The sequence below is a fragment of the Nerophis lumbriciformis genome, linkage group LG39 (assembly GCF_033978685.3).
Source record: "Nerophis lumbriciformis linkage group LG39, RoL_Nlum_v2.1, whole genome shotgun sequence".
Taxonomy (NCBI): Eukaryota; Metazoa; Chordata; class Actinopteri; order Syngnathiformes; family Syngnathidae; genus Nerophis; species Nerophis lumbriciformis.
The window spans coordinates 7,470,196-7,488,783 of NC_084586.2; the positions used below are offsets into that span (position 1 = coordinate 7,470,196).

General features: G+C 40.5%; 1 protein-coding gene across 9 annotated transcripts in view; it reads left to right on the plus strand.

Annotated features, from left to right (window-relative positions):
• Positions 1-18,588, plus strand: part of ntng2b (netrin g2b) — a 218,753-nt gene that overhangs the window by 16,266 nt on the left and 183,899 nt on the right. The window lies entirely within an intron of this gene.

The window sequence follows — 18,588 nt, forward strand, 5'->3', positions numbered from 1 at the left end:
GAGGTCGGCGCTGCTGGCCGAGATGCAGAGGTCAAGGCCAGCCTGGGAGCTGGTGGAGACGCGGGGGCCAGCCTGGGAGCTGGTGGAACACGGGGGCCAGCCTGGAAGCTGGTGGAGACACGGGGGCTAGCCTGGGGACTGGTGCTAGCTCGGAGGCTAGCCTGGTGACTGGTGCTAGCTCGGGGGCTAGCTTGGTGACTGGTGCTAGCTCGGGGGCTAGCCTGGTAACTGACTGTCTGGCTGGGGGCTGTGGCTGGGAAAAACAGAAGACGGTATTTCTCTGGCAGGGGGTAGCATGTCTGGGTGCAGCTGTGCTACCACATCAGCACAGCCACCAGTGTTAAAATGAAAGATAGACTGTATTTGTCTGGCAGGGGGTAGCCTGGCTGGGTGCAGATGCACCACCACATCAGCACAGCCACCAGTACTATCCCCCCCCTCCGCAGGCGGATGCCAGACGCTTCCAGCTGACTGGGGTACAGTCACTAAGGGTGGGAGGTGGTTGACCAGGCGGCGGGTAAATTCCTCCTTCCCCGTATTGAAGTTAAACAGTCCCTTACAAGAATGTTGACACTAGAGGGCAGTAATGTTCAAGGATTTATTATACATATATATATATATATATATATATATATATATATATATATATATATATATATATATATATATATATATATATATAATAAAACAATAATAATATAAACTAAGGAAATGGAGTGTGAACTAGATCCAAAAAGGAATGGGTGACAGACTATGTGAAGTATTTAGCTGAGGTGTGTGTGTTACCAAATGTTGTCAAGAGACGAGGATATCCAGGGGAGAGAGAAGTGTACAGGTCAGAGTCCAAAACCAGGGAAGTCAAGGATCGAGGGAGACAGTCAGAGACCAGAGGGAGGTCCGGGGAAAAAGTGAGACGCACAGCTCACTTTTAAGGCGACGGAGGGTATGTACGCCAACAGAAGATTATATCCCGGCGCCGGCATGCCAAGTTGTCCAGGCTTATGAAGGCAGCTCCTTCATTCCAGGCAGGTATGCTGATTGCCGGTAAATGATTGCAGCTGGCGGCAGCTGCAGGGCAGAGACGCGCGCGGCGTGTCCCTGGATGTGCGCCGCGGCCGTGGGCGTGTCCAGAGGTGTGACACACAGAGCGCAATGATGAGGGCGCATTCCAATGCGCCCTGGCCGTGACACAAAGTGCATTATTTTTTTTAACATGCCTCAAAACAGCAGCTTGGAATTTGGGACATGCTCTCCCTGAGAGAGCATGAGGAGGTTGAGGTGGGCGGGGTTAGGGGGGCCGGAGAGTTGTTCGAGGTAGGAGGTAGCGGGGGTTGTATATTGTAGCGGAAGAGTTAGTGCTGCAAGGGGTTCTGGGTATTTGTAATGTTGTGTTACGGTGCGGATGTTCTCCCGAAATGTGTTTGTCATTCTTGTTTGATGTGGGTTCACAGTGTGGCGCATATTTGTAACAGTGTTCAAGTCGTTTATACGGCCACCCTCAGTGTGACCTGTATGGCTGTTGACCAAGTATGATTTGCATTCGGGTACCTTCAAAAAAAACACATAGCTGGCAAAAACTCCGAAAATATCCTGAAGAACTAAATCTAGGGTAGTTTTTGGTGGAAACACAGGGGGAACTTTATTTACCCGGGTCAACGGGAATGTTCCTGTAAAAATTCCTGCGGTGGAAAACGGCCCATTATTAACGAATCTCTAACATCTAATTTGCGGGTTATTCACGTAAAAAAACAGCACCGTACATTTGGACGCACACTATCCTTAGTCACGGTCACAGAAACCTCCAGAATGACGGAAAAACATAAAAAATAAAAAAATAAAAAAGATTAACGTCATAAATGAAAAAGCAATATCCTTTGCTTTTCCCCTCCGCGGCCTTTTAATAGGAGGGTCATTTCACTTTGGTGTTTCGCCAAAACAAAATATATTGTGTTCTCTGAGCATCACTTCCCTTATTCCCCTTGCTGGCAATATAACTTGGGATGTTCCGGAATGGAGGAGAGCTGTGTCACTGCTGGCCATTTCCAACAATAAATGAGGGAACGCATACACCCGTTTCACGAGGAAAACTAATTTACAGTAAAAAAAATTAAAATACAATTGACATTTTGTTTTTTCATTCATAAAATTTGTTCAGTTTTTTTTTTTTTTATATCTTTAAACAAATAAGAAGAACATAAAGCTGAGATAGGCTCCAGCGCCCCCCGCGACCCCAAAAGGGAATAAGCGGTAGAAAATGGATGGATGGATGGAATACCAAAACAGTTATGAAGTGTACAGGCTATGTTCTAAGCCAGTGTTTCTTAACCATAGTGTCCCCTAGAGGGATGTCAAAAATGTGTTTCTCAGCTGTGGTCCATATGGGCTCAGTTGTAATACACTTTTCCACCACTTGTGGCAGTAATGACAGTATCAAAGAAACAAGAAGTCTGGAGTTAAAGTCACAGAGCAGTTTCTTAAGCGCAAAAATTATGACTAAAGTGGTGAAGCTGTATTTTCATTTGCACTTAGGTTTTATCGACCGTTTATTTAAAAAACATATTCATTATTCATTTAGTTTATTTATTTCAGCACAACATAGTATGTTAATGTATTTTTTGTCAAATATGTATGAGTCCCTTCTGTTCAGTATATTTGGTTGGTTAGTAGTTATTGGGGGCAGCACGGTGGCACTATTCGTTTGCAGCGTCAGCTAGTTAACAGTATGAAGACAAAGAAGCTAGGTTTTTGTTGGGGATTGATGTTCCTTCTTTTGAATTATTTTCCTTCCTTAGTTTTATTTAATTACACTTCTTCTTTTATTTTGGTTTTTAAGACTGAAAATAAAATCATAAAATAAACATAACAAAAGTATAACGTCCATTGTGTATTTTACATAAATAATGTCCATTGTATATTTTCCAACAATAAAAGAGGTGTTAGTGTTAATGTATTCACACAATAAACTACATGTTTACGCATGTAAAAATTACACAACATTCACACACCAAACATTGTATGTGACTTATCACTGTCAGCGTGGCTGCCCTCTACTTGTCAAATTAAACAAGGTTTGATCGTTGCTCTCAGACAAAAAACAATACAACCCGGAATACAAAAGACATCACAAAGTCAGCAATTTCAATTCAAAAACTAAATATCTTCATGCACAAAATAAAACTACTAACAAATGTTTGATCAAGTTTCTTGACAAAGCTCACACGTGTGGATTTCTACCGTTGTTGTTTATTGTGTTCGTCGCTTAAAGGGTCCGCCCGAATACAATAACTATAGCACCTCCTCGTGGTGGAACATTCATACTTTGTTGTCTAGTCGCTGTTAAAAGTCAGATTTTTGCAATTTATTTCGTTTTTTTTCCAGAATTGAATGAGTAGTCTTCCTCTACTTGCTCAATTGTGACACATATGCCTCGCTGTTGCCCCCTGCGGGGTGGCGGGAGTGCTGCATACATGATTAACCTTCGTTTAAATGGTTTCATCAAGCCTATTTAGGTGATGTTCGGCGGGCCAAATGAAAAGCTTTGGGCCGCCAGTTGAATAGACCTGTTGTACACTGTAAGTAGGTTATATATAACTATTGAATATGATTAACATCAAGAGTAATATTACCACTTCAGTGTTAATATTTGAGTGGGCCCCTCGATAGTGGAAAAGTAGAAAGGTCAATTCCTATTCTAAGCCACATTTTAACCTTCAGAACTGCCATGCAAGTTGAATTGAATTGAATAGCTTTACTTGATTAGGACAATGCATATTGATTAACATATGAGCAAAGCATAACAGTAAATATGCCAGAATTGGCTACAGCAGGTACATTTCATCTGTTGTCCTAAGGCAGGCACCATAAAAACAGACACACATTTACAGACAATATCATCCGTACATTAAAATATGACTTGCAATAAATATTGACAGTAAAAAAAATCTACGTAAAATGAACAGCTGAGCATGCACATTACACATGGGCACAAGACTGGTTTGTCTTTAACCACTGTTTTAGTGTTGTTGTTTTTTTAAAGTTGAATAGTTGACACAGTTCCTAAAATGAGCTGGTAGTGTGTTCCATGGATGTGTGCCTCTAATTGAGACAACCATTTGACAAAATTTAGTCATTGAATGTTACGGTGCCCCCTAGTTAGCGCTCTAGTATTGACTCGATTGCAGGTTTTTTTCTTTATAAAAACTTGTAGTGGTGGAGGGCCAAGCTTATTCAAAACCCTAAAAACAAAACATACATCCAAAAATGTCTGATAGTTATCCAAATCGAAAATAGTATACTTGCTAAGAATATTACAATAATGATACTGAAGAGGCTTTCTTTCTAAAAATGTGTGCCCTGTGTTGCATGAGACCGTATTTTCTGGACCATACTGCGCACCGAATTATAAGGCGCACTGCCGATGAGCGGGTCTATTCAGGTCTTTTTTCATACAAAAGGCGCACCGGATTATAAGGCGCATTAAAGGCCTACTGAAATGCGATTTTCTTATTTAAACGGGGATAGCAGGTCCATTCTATGTGTCATACTTGATTATTTCGCGATATTGCCATATTTTTGCTGAAAGGATTTAGTAGAGAACATCTACGATAAAGTTTGCAACTTTTGGTCGCTGATAAAAAAGCCTTGCCTGTACCGGAAGTAGCAGACGCGTAGCGTGACGTCACAGGTTGTGGAGCTCCTCACATCCGCACATTGTTTACAATCATGGCCACCAGCAGCGAGAGCGATTCGGACCGAGAAAGCGACGATTTCCCCATTAATTTGAGCGAGGATGAAAGATTTGTGGATGAGGAAAGTGAGAGTGAAGAACTAGAGGGCAGTGGGAGCGATTCAGATAGGGAAGATGCTGTGAGAGGCGGGTGGGACCTGATATTCAGCTGGGAATGACTAAAACAGTAAATAAACACAAGACATATATATACTCTATTAGCCACAACACAACCAGGCTTATATTAATATGCCACAAATTAATCCCGCATAACAAACACCTCCCCCTTCCCGTCCATATAACCCGCCAATACAACTCAAACACCTGCACAACACACTCAATCCCACAGCCCAAAGTACCGTTCACCTCCCCAAAGTTCATACAGCACATATATTTCCCCAAAGTCCCCAAAGTTACGTACGTGACATGCACATAGTGGCACGCACGTACGGGAAAGCGATCAAATGTTTGGAAGCCGCAGCTGCATGCCTACTCACGGTACCACGTCTGCGCATCCAACTCAAAGTCTTCCTGGTAAGAGTCTCTGTTGTCCCAGTTCTCCACAGGCCAATGATAAAGCTTGACTGTCATCTTCCGGGAATGTAAACAATGAAACACAGGCTGTGTTTGTGTTGCTGCAGTCGGCCGCAATACACCGCTTCCCACCTACAACTTTCTTCTTTGCTGTCTCCATTGTTCGTTGAACAAATTGCAAAAGATTCACAAACACAGATGTCCAGAATACTGTGGAATTTTGCGATGAAAACAGACGACTTAATAGCTGGCCACCATGCTGTCCCAAAATGTCCTCTACAATCCGTGACGTCACGTGCAGACGTCATCATACCGAGTAGTTTAAAATTGCACTTTAGTAAGCTAACCCGGCCGTATTGGCATGTGTTGCAATGTTAAGATTTCATCATTGATATATAAACTATCAGACTGCGTGGTCGGTAGTAGTGGGTTTTAGAAGGCCTTTAAAAGGGTCATATTATGATTTTTTTCTAAATATAAAACACTTCCTTGTGGTCTACATAACATGTAATGGGGGTTCCTTGGGCAAAATGTTGCATAGATTTTGTTTTACAGATCATCTTCAAGCCGCTTTCTGACAGTCACTTCTTGATGCACCGTTTTGTGGGTGGTCTTATTTACGTAGCTCACCTTCGGCAGCGTCTTTTCTCCGTCATCTTTGTTGTACCAGTGTAGCGTGCAAGGACGGGAGTGGAAGAAGTGTCAAAAGATGGAGGTAACTGTTTTAATGACATTCAGACTTTACTTCAATCAACAACGGAGCAGCTTCTTCTCATCCGTGGCTCACTAGTGCAAAAACGCCAGAAATGTGTCCCGTGAAAAATCGTCAGACCGGTACTCTCTAATAAATAAAGTTCCGTGGGTGAATTATGTAAACCCACTACACTGGTAGTTTCTAGCGCTTCCATAGCGAGATATAAATTGGAACTTTACGCTACTTTATATTAGAAATGGCAACAGCAGAGGGTGAATGTCCCATAACAAGAACAATAGTGAAAAAGAAGAAGCTTACCGACTACGGCATTGCCACGGACTACAGTGGTGGATGTGCACAAATTTTCAGGATTTATGCAGATCTCAAATACACATCAGCAGGTACCAGAAGATAAGAAAAGTTGGTTTTGCATAATATTGTCAGACAAGACACCAGATAATATGTCTGCTACTGGGTGCCATTTTGCGGTCCTTATACATACACCATAGTAATACTTGTATCTCTGACTACAATAGCCGTAATGGGCCGACAATCCATCAAGCGGTGCGGCTTCAAAGTCATACTAAAACATTTTGACAGATTTTTGAGTGTTGTGTGTAATGTTCTTTATTTTCAATGGAACATTTAAAGTTTTGGTTTTGTTTACTGGCGTCATATTGCAGTCTACACGTATCTCGTACGTGTGACTACCATCTACTGGTCACACTTATCATTCCACCATGTACCAAATTCCGATGAGCGAGTCTAGTCAGGTTTATTTTTATACAAACGGCGCACCGGATTATAGGGCACATTAAGGGAGTCATATTATAATTTTTTTTTTCTAAGTTGAAAACACTTCCTTGTGGTCTACATAACATGTAATGGTGGTTCTTTGGTCAAAATGTTGCATAGATTATGTTTTACAGATCATCTTCAAGCCGCTTTCTGACAGTCACTTCCGGATGCGCCGTTTTGTGGGCGGTCTTATTTACGTGGCTCACCTTTAGCAGCGTCTTTACTCCGTCATCTTTGTTGTACCAGTGTAGCATGCAAGGACGGGGGTGGAAAATAGAATAGAATAGAATTCATTTTATTGTCACTATACACAGGTACAATGAGATTAAAAGCGACTCCAGTATCAGTGCGACAGTCTGTAAATATGCAAAAGATAGGAAGGAAAGAAAAGAAAAATTGTGCAAAAGGAGGTAAGGTGCACAATCCAGTCCTGAGAACGTATGTTCTGAATGTGTTGTTTAAATATTATACTATATACATATATACAGAACATTTCGACTGTAGAAAGTAAAAATTGCACACAGAGAGGAAGTGTGCAATTGATGGAGAAGTGTCAAAAGATGGAGCTAACTGTTTTAATGACATTCAGACTACTTAAATCAATAACAGAGCAGCATCTCCTCATCCGTGGCTCACAAGTGCAAAAACAACACAGGAAATGTGTCCCGTGAAAAACCGTCTGACCGGAACTCCCTAATAACTAAAGTTCCTTGGGTGAATAATGTAAACTCACTACACCGGTATGTTTTAGTGCTTTCATGGCGGGTTTACTGACAGATATAAGTAAGAATATGTCAAGTATACGTCAAGAATCACGATGTTGGTATGACCTATCAAGACGGCTCGTTGCGGCTCTTTCATGACCTCGAAGTCGAGGCTGTTTCGGAAAGTTTTACACCCGGGCACCTATGGACGACGTAAGTCACTTTGCCGTCCCGTGAGCGAAAACAAGGAAGTCACTTCATGGCCGAGGCATCATGGCGACTGTTGTCGTGGAGACGAGAGGATAATTGCTGGAGGGGCTTAGCAGTGTAGGCCACCTGCCGCAGCAGTTGGCTGGGATCTTTGTGTGTGTGTGTGTGTGTGTGTGTGCGTGTGTGTGTGTGTGTGTGTGTGTGTGTGTGTGTGTGTGTGCTGGCATAGATACCCTGAGCCGATGCTGGCAGAGTGGGACACGGAGGACATGCAGGGCACACAAAGGGCTTAAACGCAACCTTGCGTCTCTCGCAGGGGATAAAAGGTCCCGGCGTACAGTATATTACCTCACATCACTGTAGCTAATCCTAAAGGGCTCGCAGAGGGCACTGTGAGCGGGAAAATAACAACACTCTAGCATGGTTCGGTTTGTTTTTGCCTGCTACTCAGTTTATGGCCTGCGCGTCAGCAACTAACCTACATGGTGGAGGGGGGAATCTGGGACACCGGGCAGTGGGATCACTTTCAATAGGATTTGTAGGCGAAGGGTCATCCCAGGAACAACAGCTTGCCTAATCCTGTCCGGTGTGTGTAAACGTGGGGCTGAGCTGAAAGGTCAGGAGATGCACGAGTACTAGAAGGAAATGATGATGTCACACCATCCCCATCCTTATACAACCCCCTCATTTCCATAATGACCTAGTAAAAACAATGCTATTAAAACAAAAACGAACTAGGGTTGGGCGAAACTGTATTACGATATAAGCTATACATCTAATTCAGTGGTTCTTAACCTGGGCTCGATCGAACCCTTGGGGTTCGGTGAGTCGGGCTCAGGGGTTCGGTGGAGGTCAAAACACACCCGACTCATCGTGTAAATAAAAACTTCTCCCTATCGGCGTATTACGGATACGGCAACAGCAGAAGTCAGACTGATTTGCAGGTGTGTAATTTGTTGTGAGTTTATGCACTGTGTGGGTTTTGTTGTTTGAACAAGGTGATGTTAATAATAATAATAATAATACCTGGGATTTATATAGCGCTTTTCTAAGTACCCAAAGTCGCTTTACATGTAGAACCCATCATTCATTCAAACCTCGTGGTGATAAGCTACTTTCATAGCCACAACTGCAACCCTCAGGTTTCTGGCATGGTTGCTCTACCCACTACGCCATGCCGTGGGTAGAGTTCATACACGGTTCATTTTGTGCACCAGTAAAAAAACATGGTAACACTTTAGTATGGGGAACATATTCACTATTAATTGGTTGCTTATTAATATGCAAATTAGTAACATATTGGCTCTTAACTAGTCATTATTAAGTACTTATTAATGCCTTATTCGGCATGGCCTTGTTATAACACTAACCCTGGCCCTAACCCTCTAACCCTAACCCTAACCAAATAACTCTAAATTAAGTCTTTGTTACTTAGAATATGTTCCCCTAGTGTCTAAATAACTCTAAATTAAGTCTTTGTTACTTACAATATGTTCCCCATACTAAAGTGTTACCAAAAACATAACTTTGTCTTGAATTTGAAAAAAAACATTTTATTTTTAACTAAAGAAAGGTTCGGTGAATGCGCATATGAAACTGGTGGGGTTCGGTACCTCCAACAAAGTTAAGAACCCCTGATCTAATTTAAATACCTCCAGATATTTCATTAAATAATAGGGCTGGGCAATATGGCTGAAAACTGTATCACGATATAAGTGTTTTATTGGTCGATATCGATAATTGTTGATATTCTTTTATGAATATATTAAATGTAAACATTTTTATTAGAGATGTCCGATAATGGCTTTTTTGCCGATATCCGATATTCCTATATTGTCCTATTGTTAATTACCGGCTCCGATATCAACCGATACCGATATATACAGTCGTGGAATTACCGTATTTTTCGGAGTATAAGTCGCACCGGAGTATAAGTCGCACCTGCCGAAAATGCATAATAAAGAAGGAAAAAAAACATATATAAGTCGCACTGGAGCCCGGCCAAACTATGAAAAAAAACTGCGACTTATAGTTAGAAAAATACGGTAACACATTATAATGCCTAATTTTGTTGTGATGCCCCGCTGGATGTATTAAACAATGTAACAAGGTTTTCCAAAATAAATCAACTCAAGTTATGGGAAAAAAATGCCAACATGGCACTGCCATATTTATTATTGAAGTCACAAAGTGCATTATTTTTTTTGAAATGCGTCAAAACAGCAGCTTGGAATTTGGGACATGCTCTCCCTGAGAGAGCATGAGGAGGTTGAGGTGGGCGGGGATGGAGAGGGCGAGGTTGAGGTGTGGATGGGGGCGGGGGGGGGGGGGGGGGGGTGTAGGGGGTGTATACTCTAGCGTCCCAGAAGAGTTAGTGCTGCAAAGAGTTCTGGGTATTTGTTCTGTTGTGTTTATGTTGTGTTACGGTGCGGATGTTCTCCCGAAATGTGTTTGTCATTCTAGTTTGGTGTGGGTTCACAGTGTGGCGCATATTTGTAACAGTGTTAAAGTTGTTTATACGGCCACCCTCAGTGTGACTTGTATGGCTGTTGACCAAGTATGCAATGCATTTACTTGTGTGTGTGAAAAGCTGTAGGTATTATATGATTGGGCCGGCACGCAAAGGCAGTGCCTTTAAGGTTTATTGGCGCTCTGTACGTCTCCCTACGTCCGTGTACCACTCCGTTTTAAAGAGTAATACATTTTACTTTTTTAAACTGATACTGATAATTTCCGATATTACATTTTAAAGCATTTATCGGCCGATAATATCGGCAGTCCGATATTATCGGACATCTCTAATTGTTATTCATAAAGTAACCTTCCTCTGATTGTAATCACCTCTGCTATCAAGGCGGAAAGGAAAAGAAATGTCAACACAAGCATGGAAAACACTCAAACAGTGTAAGAAGAATTCTAAAATCCCAATAAACACTTAAGAATAACCTCTAAAAATGAAGGTGCATGAATAAGGAATATGTAAGAAATGCTTAATTGAGTGTAACAAAATAGCGCAAAGTGTGAAAATGTAAACATAGAGAAACCTGAGAAGAACTATCTTCTGCAGGTTTACTGCCAGGAAAGTTACAGCTCTGCTATAAAGAGTGAGCGCAATTGAGGTGGTGCGGTCTTTGGTCTGACTACGGTCCCTTTTTCTTTTTTTTTATCCCCAAAACTGCCCTATTTTCGATGTGACGTTTCCTGTTTTATCCACTTCTTTTTCATTTTTACTTTCTCTTTTCACTCAATGTCAAAGAATCAACCACGAGACAACAAGATGGTGCAGCCAAACATGATAGAAAAAAAAAATCGATTTTCAACTTAATTGGGATTCTTATTTGTAACGATTCTTAATCGATACAAAAGCAATAAAAAATAAATTTAATTTTTTTTTAAAATAAATATATATTTTTTAAATCCGTGCCGTGGAGCCACTCAGATAAATCATATTGTTGATGTAGATGATCATATCTGCTGTACAGATTACCTTGGAAGAGAGAAGTTTTGGATACTTCTCTTGTTGCCTTATTTGTATTTGACTTTATTAAATGTGTGGGTAGAATTTTATTCAACAAAAACAGTTTTATTTTAAGTAATACAGACATTTATTAGATCTGTGTATTTGTTTCATGGAGGAATGTACTTAATCATAGAACTGGCACTTAATGTTATTAAAAAAGTATTGATTTTGAATCGAGAATCGTTTTAAATCGAGAATGAATTCTGAATCAAATCGTGTGGTGCCCAAAGATTCACAGCCCGAGTTGATACTGTTACCTGATTGGCTGTAAGTGTGTCACTCCCACTTCCTGCGTTGCTCGGTTACCAGAGACCAAATGCCTTTTTTCATGCAACCAACCTTGCTTTGCAACTTCCTCTTTTCTTCCGACGTTTTATCGAACGCATTTTTTATTGATATTGATATCACTTTATCGGCCAGCCCTATTAACAACGCCGGGCCAGTAGTTGGCGACCAAAGCCCCTCGTAGGCCAATATATGAGTTACCAACGTGAGCGTTCTCAGTCTCTAAAAAGCGAGTAAAAGAACACCAAAAGTGCGTTCATCAGAAAGATCATCTGAAGCGAGCAGACAGTGATCCCCGCCTCAGGTAATGACGTTATCAGACAAAGTAGCATGGCGGCCATGTTGCTCCAGCGTGCAACGAGATGGATCGTCTTGCAGATATCCCGCTCCTTCTCATGTATTATCCTTCTCAATCACATCTCAAACGCCCTCCCTCAGCGTCGGCTTGTGTCGGGAGTGTGTTTCCAGTTTGCTTCTGTCGAAGTTAATCAGATGATCTACCGGGCCAGCCGGGGGGGGAGGGGGGGGGGGGGGGGGGTGTACTGTAAATTTTGCGTTTGGTACAAAGACCGCTACCTTGGCTTGCTTACTTACTTCACGCCGAGAAGCGACGGTTGATAGTCGATTGAAAAAGAAAAAAAATATAAAGATTCAACTTTTTTTCCCCCCCACAAGATTTATTCTCGCTAGCGTTGGTCTCAAAAGTGGTGAAACTGTCAGGCTCATTAGCAGGTTGGCGTATTGGTGCGTGCATGCTAAAACAGACCCCCGGCCCTGCGGCGTGCACGGCAGCCGTTCAATGAACACAACTAAACCACAAACGACATTCAACGTCGACGGGGGTTAGGGGATTCTTGCGCAATTTGTATCAAAACGTAACCTAGTTCTGTACGGCAAACAAGTCAACCAACTTGGACGTGATGTTCATTAACAGAAAAGACACCTATTTTTGCAAACAAACGCAACTTTCGATGCGGTAAGGGTCTAATCTACTAAGATCCAAAATACTACGCGCTAAATAGCGTTTATGCAATTGCATGTACTGTCCATTGGTGGCCGTGTTGCAGGTGATCTACAAAACCCAAAACCAGTGAAGTTGGCACGTAGTGTAAATGGTAAATAAAAACAGAATACAATGATATGCAAATCCTTTTCAACTTATATTCAATTGAATATACTGCAAAGACAAAATATTTAATGTTTGAACTGAGAAACCTCTAACTTAGAATTTAATGGCAGCAAAACAATGCAAAACAAGCTTTAACTTGTACTTACAGATGTAGCAACAAACTGTACTGACTGACAGTGGTTTTTTGAAGTGTTCCTGAGCCCTTGTGGTGATATCCTTTACACACTGATGTCGCTGTTTGATGCAGTACCGCCTGAAGGATCAAAGATCACGGGTTGGTTTTCAGCTATGCCGCTTACGTGCAGTGATTTCTCCAGATTCTCTGAACCTTTTGATAATATTACGGACCGCAGATGGTGAAATTCCTAAATTCCTTGCATTAGCTGGTTGAGAAATGTTGTTCTTAAACAATTTGCTCAGGCATTTGTTCCCAAAGTGGTGACCCTCGCCCCATCCTTGTTTGTGAATGACTGAGCATTTCATGGAAGCTGCTTTTATACTCAATCATGGCACCTGTGGGATGTTCCAAATATGTGTTTGATGAGCATTCCTCAACTTTCTGTCTTTTTTGCCACTTGTGCCAGCTTTTTTGAAACATGTTGCAGGCATAAAATGCCAAATGAGCTAATATTTGCAAAAAATAACAACGTTTTCCAGTATGAATGTTAAGTATCTTGTCTTTGCAGTCTATTCAATTGAATATAGGTTGAAAATAATTTGCAAACCATTGTATTCTCTTTTTATTTACGATTTACACAACGTGCCAACTTCGCTTGTTTTGGGTTTTGTACTAAAACTGCAAGACTACTAAGACACAATTGATAACATGTGCAAAAGTGGTGCAGACTGCCCTATTTAAATAAGGGTGTTGGATGTACTGCTAGGGGTGTCAAAAAAAATCGATTTCGAAATAATGACAATTCTTATTTGTAACAATTGTTTACCGAACAGGCACAAAACATTAAAACAACAATGAGAACTTGTTGAATTAGGTCCTGACGTTGAGCAACTCCAACCTATCAATGGAACAACACACTTTTTGGCGACGTTTAATCAATGTCTGGTTCTGATGTTCATTTGACCATTGAATTTTGGTCATTTTCCAACCGATTTTCTACAACATAAATACAACGTTGAAACAACACAGTTTTTTGACAACGTTTATTCAATGTCAGTTTGTGACGTTGATTTGACATTGAAATTTGGTCATTTCCCAACCAACAACGTGGATCCAACGTTGTCTCGATTTACAAATACATCTACTTTGCAACGTTGTTTCAAAGTCAGTTTTAAAGGACATGTATGTCTAATCAACGTTGTATCAATGTCTTGTGCCTGCTGGGAATCAATGAAAAAAAAATAGAAAATGGTTTTAATCTGTCCTGTCCAGCCTCTCAGGCAAATCATATTGTTGATGTACAAACCCCATTTCCATATGAGTTGGGAAATTGTGTTAGATGCAAATATAAACGGAATACAATGATTTGCAAATCATTTTCAACCCATATTCAATTGAATATGCTACAAAGACAACATATTTGATGTTCAAACTGATAAACATTTTTTTTTTGCAAATAATCATTAACTTTAGAATTTGATGCCAGCAACACGTGACAAAGAAGTTGGGAAAGGTGGCAATAAATACTGATAACGTTGAGGAATGCTCTTCAAACACTTATTTGGAACATCCCACAGGTGAACAGGCAAATTGGGAACAGGTGGGTGCCATGATTGGGTACAAAAGTAGATTCCATGAAATGCTCAGTCATTCACAAACAAGGATGGGGCGAGGGTCACCACTTTGTCAACAAATGCGTTAGCAAACTGTTGAACAGTTTAAGAAAAACCTTTCTCAACCAGCTATTGCAAGGAATTTAGGGATTTCACCATCTGCGGTCCGTAATATCATCAAAGTGTTCAGAGAATCTGGAGAAATCACTGCACGTAAGCAGCTAAGCCTGTGACCTTCGATCCCTCAGGCTGTACTGCATCAACAAGCGACATCAGTGTGTAAAGGATATCACCACATGGGCTCAGGAACACTTCAGAAACCCACTGTCAGTAACTACAGTAGGTCGCTACATCTGTAAGTGCAAGTTAAAACTCTCCGATGCAAGGCAAAAACCGTTTATCAACAACACCCAGAAACGCCGTCGGCTTCGCTGGGCCTGAGCTCATCTAAGTTGGACTGATACAAAGTGGAAAAGTGTTCTGTGGTCTGACGAGTCCACATTTTAAATTGTTTTTGGAAACTGTGGACGTTGTGTCCTCCGGACAAAGAGGAAAAGAACCATCCGGATTGTTATAGGCGCAAAGTTGAAAAGCCAGCATCTGTGATGGTATGGGGGTGTATTAGTGCCCAAGACATGGGTAACTTACACATCTGTGAAGGCGCCATTAATGCTGAAAGGTACATACAGGTTTTGGAGCAACATATGTTGCCATCCAAGCAACGTTACCATGGACGCCCCTGCTTATTTCAGCAAGACAATGCCAAGCCACGTGTTGCATCAACGTGGCTTCATAGTAAAAGAGTGCGGGTACTAGACTGGCCTGCCTGTAGTCCAGACCTGTCCCCCATTGAAAATGTGTGGCGCATTATGAAGCCTAAAATACCACAACGGAGACCCCCGGACTGTTGAACAACTTAAGCTGTACATCAAGCAAGAATGGAAAAGAATTCCACCGGGGAAGCTTTAAAAATGTGTCTCCTCAGTTCCCAAACGTTTACTGAGTGTTGTTAAAAGGAAAGGCCATGTAACACAGTGGTGAACATGCCCTTTCCCAACTACTTTGGCACGTGTTGCAGCCATGAAATTCTAAGTTAATTATTATTTGCAAAAAAAAAAAAAAGTTTATGAGTTTGAACATCAAATATCTTGTCTTTGTAGTGCATTCAATTGAATATGGGTTGAAAAGGATTTGCAAATCATTGTATTCCGTTTATATTTACATCAAACACAATTTCCCAACTCAAATGGAAACGGGGTTTGTAGATGTTCATATTTGCTGTACAGATTTACTTTAGAAAAGTGTGGAATACTTCCCTTGCCTTATTTGTATTTGACTTTATTAAATGTTTGGGTAGAATTTTTTCTTTAAACAAAAACAGTTTTCTTTTAAGTAATATAGACATTTATTAGAGCTGTTTATGTATTCTGTTTATCTATTTTATGAAGGAAAGTAGTGTATAATAGAATTGGCAACCAATATTATTAAAAGAAGTATTGATTTTAAATCGAAAATCGTTTTGAATTGAGAATCTATTCTGAATTGAATCGTTACCCCCAAGAATCGAATGGAATCAAATTGCGTGGTGCCGTAAGATTCACAGCCCAATGTTTTGCTATGTTTTGAAACATGCGGCAGACAACTAAAGTCCATTCCTGTTTTTCTGAACGTTTTAGAAGCAATCCTGCAATGCCATCTCCAACGGAACCCACTTATTAGCGTTGAGGAAACGCTGGCTCTAACTGCGAGTGTGCTCTGGAATAATAAAAAATATAGGAGATATGTCAATAATATATCTTGTGTATAAAAAAACAAATGCCTTTAAATCCAAATCAGCCCAAAAGGGGACCTATTATGCAAAACCAACTTTTCTTGCCTATTGGTACCTTTTTTTTATGTCTTTTGGATTTGCAGAAATTCCAACATTTTGACATTTAAAACAATGAAGGCATCGCGGAGATATTTATAAATCAAACTTCCTCCAAACGAGCCAAGTATAGCCAATTAGTGACGTTTTTCCAAAGTGATTTCACCTGGTGATGATGTCACTTGATGATGATTAGATTTACCCAAAGTGCTTTGCGCGAGTCCGCCATTGTAGTCCAATGCTGTAGTCAATAAGCTACTTATTTTGCACATACATCCTCTGCTGTTGCCATTTCTAATACAAAGTAGTGTATAGTTGTAACCAATGTTCCCTCTAATTGTTCATGTGTCTGAGCAAACACAAAAACTCCCTGAGCATTCAGTGGAGCACATGTGAGCAACATCACATGTGGCAATACCAGCAGCACACCTGTCTCAAACCAATCTTTTATAATAACACTCAAATGAGAGGAGTAATTTTCATGAGATTATTTTGTAATATTAGTGATTTGGCCCACTTGTAATGAAAATAAAAGAAATCTTGTTTTTCATAAGCTATGGATTAGTATTGTACAATATGTTTGGGTGGGGGTCCTGCTTTGGAAATCATTTGTACCCCTTTCAGAGATCACATGTAGTTCCCCTTAAACATCCTCATGTTGCACAATGAAATGTAAGCATAGGATGAAGTGTGCATTCCTGTAACTTTCTCTAGTAACAGCATTCCATGATTAATATAAATAAATTAACATTAATAATAAATGACAGTAGAATAAGCACACGTATGACTGAGGAGTCATAGTGTAACTTTGTGTGGTGTTTGAGTTGTCCGACTTTTTGTGTGGCCATAAACGCACCAGTGGCTTAGTGGTATGCGTGTTGGTGACAGATGACAAGTTGGTTTTGGCCTGGTTTGTACGGCAGTAAATGACTAGTTTTTCGAGATAGAAGTTTTTTTACTCATGTTTTTGGTGTGGTTATGGCTTAATATAAACAGTTTTGCTCAATAAAGTGATCGATATAATTCTTGTCCTCGAAGCATCTCGATAGACGTTGCAATAATTGAACGGTGTTCAATTGAACGGTGTTGACGAACACCGTTAGGGCCGCTTGTTCTCACTGTCACTCAGAGTTGCATTGCAAAATTACACAGAATAAATGTGTTTATTTTGTTTAGAATTCAGGTGGGATTTGATTTGGTGCGCGGCATATATTTGCTGTGCGCAGAGGACGCTTGAGCAGTGCGCAATTGCGCAGGCGCGCACCTTAGAGGGAACGTTGGTTGTAACTTATATCTTGTCAGTAGACTCGCTATGGAACGGCAAAAACTACAACAAAGATGCCAGGGAGAAGACACTGTTGAGCCACAAAACGGCGTATTCTGAAGAGACGGTCAGAAACCGTCTCGAAGATGGTCTGTAAAGCATAATCCATGCAACATTTTGACCAAAGAACTGAAGTAAATCGGAAGCATTTATACGGGTAGATATTTCACGGATTACATAATAAAACATCTTTGACAATCAAAACATGATCGGTATTAATGGTAGCGTAGCACCTCTCCCCTGAATGCGAGTGCTCCAAATTCTGTATTCCTACGAAATAAAAAATCTGGCAAGACACCAACATCCTGCAGGTAATTTTTTGTTTTATTGTCATTAAAAGCATGTTTATCACCATTTTGAGCTGTTTAAAAAAAAACAATGTTTGAAAAACATTTAATTCCGGCAAACTAATTGTCCAGTCGTGGTCATAAAAACTTGAAACAATTATCTGTTAAGGGCAGTGATTGTCAAACTGTGGTACGTGCCAAAAAATTCTGTAAATATGTACTGTATATGGAGTATCATCGTGGATGATGTCCGTGCATTGTGTGTAATGTTACGGTGGCCAAAAATATTAAATACACTTGTCTACCTTGTTTTTAATGAATACTTGTGCCTACTATGCTACTGTATTTTAATGTTGGTCATTATGGTGGTACTTGGAAAGCCAAGATGCTACTTGGTGAAAAAAGTTTGAGTATAACTTGTACACTTATTAATGACGAAAAATGTTATATTTATCTGTGATTAATCGTGATTTAATACTTTAATCGTTTGACAGCCCGAGTTTTAGATCAGACACCTCATGTTTTACAATTAATATCATGTTTTTGTACAATAGCAGTAGTTTTTAGTGTTTTCTGCTGGCAGCACTGATAAATAAGAGTAAAAGGATACTAACATGCACGCAAGGAATGAGGACGAGTGGAATGAGAGAGAAACGAGGAGGGTTATTTTAAGACACTCCATCAGGAGCTTGTTAAGAGGGACGCCGTACGATCCAGAAAGAATATTGCATTTGAAGTAGGAAGAGCATAACATCAGCCATAAAATGTAATCAGGTACG